Source organism: Monodelphis domestica, chromosome 7 (assembly GCF_027887165.1).
Source record: "Monodelphis domestica isolate mMonDom1 chromosome 7, mMonDom1.pri, whole genome shotgun sequence".
Lineage (NCBI taxonomy): Eukaryota > Metazoa > Chordata > Mammalia > Didelphimorphia > Didelphidae > Monodelphis > Monodelphis domestica.
In genome coordinates, this window is record NC_077233.1 from 239,566,600 (window position 1) to 239,572,983 (window position 6,384).

Sequence of the window (6,384 nt, forward strand, 5' to 3'; positions counted from 1 at the left end):
TGCATTGTTTGCCACTTTCTTTTACAGTGGATTACAGTAAATAGAGGTTAACTAACTTGCCTGGAGTCACACAACTAAGATCAAATGTGAACTGGGGTCTTTCTGATTCCAGGGCCGGTGCTCTTTCCACTGATCCGCCTAGCTGCCTGCAAATAAAATTTAAGATAAAAAAGTTAGTTAGCAAATAGAAATACTCATGCACCGAGGCTTTAAGAGTGCTGGGCTGACGCAAATTCCCCACGTCTTAATCCAGGGGAGGGAGACGGCTCTGGGAGAATGAGCCAGGACAGTTACACGGCGGGAATGGGTCAGGTTATAAAACGCTTTCTATGCCGGGCATAAGATTTTATATTTGATCCTCACAGCAATAGGGAGCCATTGGAGTTTGTTGAGGAGAGGGTGGCAATACAGAAACGGAGGAGACACATGGGAGCCATTTAAGGTTATTTTCAGTAGCCCCCGGTGGCATTATTAACATGAAGTTAAATTCTAGTACTCAAGGAAACAGTAAAGACACATTTTTCTGAAATTCAAAAGGGCATTAGGAAAAAATGTAGAGAAGGCAGAACAGTGACCATAGGCCAGCAGATCCACCTTCACCCAACTAATCCAGCGACGTACAAGAAGTCTTTCCCCAAATATGGGCAGGCTCCGCCCTTCTTCTCTCTCTCCCTCCCTCTGCTCTCTTCCGTCAGACCCCTCCCTTTTCTACCTTTCTTTCTTCCGTCCCTCTGGTACACCTGATACGCCTCTTTTTCTCTCTTCACAAAGGGTGAGTGAGTCGCGGATGAAGCAAGAAAAGAATCCTGGAAGGGCCGCGTACGGAAGGCAAATTGGGGCAAAACTAACCACAAGGTGGAGTTTGCCTCGACCATCTGCTAAGGGCGCTAGTTCCCTGGCTCGCTCTCCCCCTTTGTCCCTCCGACGCTGCGCCCCTCCCCCCTCGGAGAAACATAGTCCTAGCAATTCTCACGTGGCTCCAGCTTTACAGGCCGCCGGGCACTGTCTCCAGGAGTTGAGGCTCTCGGTTCCTTCACCAGGAAGCGGACCACACTCCGCCAGCACGCGACTGTCCGGGCAACCTCGATGCGCACGCATCCAGAGGGGCGTGGCCTGAGGCCGCTGTTCCCAGGAACCTCTGGGCATACCCTTTTTACGTGCGGCTTCTGAAGTACGGAAAAAAAAAATACAAAAAAAAACCCAACCCTCTAGATTTTTTGTCAGAAGACTTTTTTGAAAATTATCTCCTCTTCAAAATGAGGGAAGTTAGACTAAGTGATCCAAATATCCCTTGCTGACTGAAATTAGCTTACAGAGAAGTTGTGACTTCGCTAATCATACAGCTAATGAAGGTGAAAACTGGGATTCGAACTCGTATCTCCTATGAACAAGATGACCTCTAAAGTCCCATCAAACTCTAAATTTATAGTTTTATGATACTACATTCAATCGTTTTGGAAATAGCAGAACTGCATGTAGTGCTATATACCAAAGTAAAGCCACAGGAAGTGTAACAATAGGAATCACTTTCATCTTTCAGGCTAAGTGTAGAAAGAAGATAGAAAAACTACATTACCCATGATGCTTTGCCACCGGTACCTAAAAGTAGATGCTTATACTAATCCTATTAAAAATGCACTCACGATGAACGAAAGGCAATAAAGTCATTAAATTATCTAGATTAAAGTCAGGCGAATAAGAAGAAATATTTATGCATTTGTGAATGTGGAGAGGGCTGTCTTCTACACCCCTTCCACCCTCCACCCCCAGCACACTCAAATACAACCTTTCAGCATGAGAGTGTTAAGTGGCTCAAAGAGAGAGGGAATAGGCATCTCTAGGTTATTCTTCCCATTCATCTCATCCCATTCCCAAAGGGTGACTTTAATTCCTGCCAGGAGGGGAAACAGGAGGTGGACGCTAACCATTCGACCCTTCTCTAAGAAGGACTAGCTTATCTGCTCCCCAAAATATTATTTGCCTAAGGATGTGATTTTCCGGTTCAAGCTAGCTTTTGATCCTTGTTTTATTACTGAGGAAAGAAGGAGCCCAAGTTTTAAAATCGTAGGCTTGCCTCCTTTCCAAGTGAATATCAGTTCCACAATGTACATACATAAAAATAATGAGAAGAAACCCATTTATCTAAATCATAGAAAAAGACATCAGAAAAGGTTATACACAGAATATATACTAGATGATCCAGAGTGAAGGAACTCTCCCATTAGGAATGAAGTGAATGAGGTAATAAGAGTCTCCGATATCACAGAGGGGTAGTTCCCCAAAGTCTAGTATAGCAAGCTGGAGATAGGGACATGATAGAGGATGGCAATTCCTCTCATATTGGATTTTTCCCAGTCTTATTTCTTTCAGCAGTCTGAAATGGGGTTGGCATGGTCTATCATTATTCTCAAAGCTTGAAGCAAGAGTTCCTGAAGATAATGCAGAACTCAGAGAGACCTTGAAAAAGATCTCTCAGCAACTACATCCCATTCCCCTGAAGCAGAGGTCATTGAGCTCCACCAATAAGGAGATCAGTCAAATGTCACTGGGCTTTGGGACTAGACCTGGGTTTCAAGAGTGTAGCAAGGTATAGGCCAATGGGGGCCCAGGCCTCAGAGTTATTTTCTCATTGACTAGTTCCTTTTTATGATGATATGGAAAATACAATTGGAATTTATACAATACAAATGAAAATAAAGATAGCAGCAAAGAGGAAATAATGGAAAATTTATTTTAATTTTTTAAAGTTGAAAATGACTTCAAAAATGTTTTAAATTACATAAAACTGAATTCAAGGCAACTTGAGGAAGGTGAGGATATTAACACTAACAGTAGAATTAGGCTTCCGAAGGTGACCCCTCTTGGTGGGAAATAAAGGTTCTACCAGGTGGCAGCAAGGAAGAAAGGCATTTTAGTTAGCCATGAGGGACAGAAATAAACAGAGCAGGGAGATAGAGTGCTGAGTTCAAGGATCATACAGTATTTCCAGGTTAGCTGGAATATAGAGTATATGAAGGGGAGTACTGTGAAATAAGATTGGAAAAGGTAAATTGAAGTCAAACTCTGAAGTCCTTAAATGCCGCGAGGAGGAGAGTATATATTATATCTGAAAGTCAATGAGTACTGAATGCCTCAAAGAAGAAGAAAAATAGTCAGACATATATATATATATTCTAGGAAGATTACTTTGGCAGCTATACAATGGACCAACTGGAAAAGGGAAAAACCAAGAGCTATTAAAATAGTACAAGTAGGAGTTGATAAAATCCTCTTGAAGGGAAGTAAACTCATGAATGAAAATGTTTTATTTAGGCCTAGAGGATGGGTTTCATTAATGAGGCATATCCCCAAGATGAATTAGTTGACATGAATTTTTGGGATGAATCAACCTTTTTGCTCATCTGTCACAGAAGAGCAAAGAATTTCAGAATTGAAATTTAGAAATGACCTGTCCAACACTCATTTTCTAGATATGAAAATTGGGTTCAGAGACATTGACTTGCCCAGTCATACAGCTAGTGGCACAGTAAGTGTTCAAACTCAGAACCTTTAACTCATCCAATGTGAAAAGAATGACTTATAAGAAACATCTGATATTACTTTTAGTGATACATTTCTTTTTTTAGCAAGAGTTAGTCCTGACTGTTAGCCAGGCCTATCAGTTAGGTTAAACCTACCTAAATATTTTTCTTAGAAGTTGAGATAGTTAGCAGTAGCACCCAATTAATCACTTAAATTAATCATTTAGTTACAGAATAACTCTAAAGGAAAGAATATTCTTTATAGGTTAAATTAGAATAGCATTAACTCTTCCCAAACCATTTCAGAGTTGATCATTTCCTTGTTCAACCTCCCCCTATCCCAAACCACAAAACTCCTTATCTCAGTGATGGTGAACCTTTTAGAGATGGAGTGCCCTGCCCCACCTCTTTATCCCACACAGGGGAGTGTAATAGATAATATTGAGGGAGTATATTTGATGGATACTAGATAACTAATTGATCAGGTAGTAATCTTCTTTTGCCTACCCTCCTCCCTATATACCTCCCTTTCTCCCCTCTGCTCCTCTTCAGCTTTCCCTTCCCCTGTTCTTTAGCCTCCTTCTAAACCACTCAGGGTGAGCTATGATGTTTCAAATCATATAGTCTTTATCTTTTTTATCTCAAGTAAGGGGTTTATTTGGGGAAGACAGGAAAGGGTAGAGAATGGAGATAAGAGGGTTGGAGGTTTCCCTGTTATCTACAATGAGCCTTGGGTTGGAGAATATTGAGAGAAATGGCAATTCAGTCACTACCATGACAGAGCAAGTCAGAGAGAGATATATGGACTATTGTCCTTCTTCTTCTGCCTTCAAATCAGCCAGGGCCACCTCCAACTTGGTTATTCCAAGTCCTAGAGTTTATAAAGCCAGCTTCTTCCTTCAAAGTCACCACCATCAGCCAAGAAGCCCAGAAATCGGTCAGCAGTTGGCTCTTGCCTTCAACTGTTTCCCTGTAACATTCCAAATGGAATCTTCCTTTGATTGACAGCTGATCAACCTCCAGCCATTGTTTCTTGTCTTGTTGCATGCTTTCCCTCTGGCTTTTGCATGTTTTCCCAATTCCTCTTTCACAGAAGGGAGTAAGTGCTCCCATTGGGCTGCTAGGCGGAGGGGCAGGTGAAGTGAGGAATGTCCTCAGCAAGTGGAGAGAGGGGGAGGGGAGTGACCTGAGCACTTAGCTCTCCTCCAGTTCTGCTGCCTGTGCACCACCCACCTTACCTGTGCACTCCCATTGGCTGCTGGGCAAAGGGGCGGGTTCAGGGCAGATGAAGAGGAGGACAGGAGCAGCTCTGCCCAAGACCCTCTGCCTTTCTGGTAAGGAGCTTAGTGCTCATAAAGAGCGCACTGCATGCCATCTTTGACACCTGTGCCATCAGTTTGCCATCACTGCCCTGTTACTACACCAAAGCTGATAACCGAAGTGTTCACAGACTGGCACATTGTAAGCTTGAAGAAACTAATTTGTAAGTGTAGCATACCAGGTATATTAGCATCTTGGAAATATTATTGATGTATTGATATTGTGTCTTATGTGTTCATATGCCAGACTCATGGTCATGTTACGTATTGATTATTGCATTTCTAAATCTTCAGTCCAAAGGACAAGAAAATTCCTGAGTAGGACATTATTGGCCACAGTGTCCTAGCTCACGCCTTGTTAGACCACATTCCTTTCCAAGTCCCATGTTGAACTAGTCTCCTCCTCTTATTTTGTGATTATCAATTCAACCAGTGTTAATACCTATGCACGTCATGTATTCATTAATTACCTCCCACTTGACATTTCTAAACTCTCCAATAAAAGTTTGGGGACACATGCAAGCCTCCCTCTTGCTTCTCTTGCTGCTCTTGCCCCTCTTGAGCCTCTTGCTCCTGACTTCTCTTGCCCCACTTGGTTCTCTTGCTCCTCATGCCCTCTTGCTTGCCTCTCTTGCTCATGAGAAGCATCACTGGAGTTTGCTACACCCCACATGTTTTAACTTGTGGTGACTAGACTGCTTAACCTTCTAACCCTTTCTTTTCTGTTCTCATTGTGTAAAACTTTTTCAGATTAATTGATGTGTATGAACTGATGCAGATTAAAGTGAGAGAATCAGTAAAACATATACAATGACTGTGGTAAGTTAAATAAAAGCATGGCATTCTAGTCACCACAATACCATTGTGTGTGAATAAGGCAGTAGGATCTACCTAGAGTTTTGCCATCTGAATATTGCTGGTCCAGTTTGTGGGAAGTTAGGCCTAGGCTTTCCTATAGGAAAGCTAAAAATATGATTATTGAGGAAGCCTGATCATTGTGAAGTCAAGCCTCAAAACAAAAGTTGTGTAAAGAAAACAAGACTAACAGTTGGTGGGGGAAGGGGCAACTGGGTGTGGCAGTTGGGTCTTGTGACTACCACTTCCTTCCTGCCAAGTGTGGCAGTTGGGTCTTGTGACTACCACTTCCTGCCTTCTGGGTGGGACTTGCTTCCTGGGTGTTGGGGGAGAGAGGAGCTTGTTCAGCCCAGTCTAGAGTGGCATGCTCTTCCTGATTCAGCCCAAAGACACAGGCTTCTGAAGGTCAGATCTGTTCTTATTTGCTTTCTATCTACTGCTAAGATTCGGAATTAGGCAAAACTAGACTGATATAGAGTAGAAGGAAGTGGGAAAACCATCTGCCAGCCTCTAGGGCCTGGCCCTATACTCTGAAGCTAAGGAAAAACTCCAATTCCAACTGGTTATTAAACTTTATATTATTTGAATAAAAAAACTGCAATATTCATTGGGAAAGGAAATAGGATTGGAAAAATGGGGATAATTGGAGGTTTGTATGGGGGTAAGGAGGAGTTAAGGGGAGAGGGAAC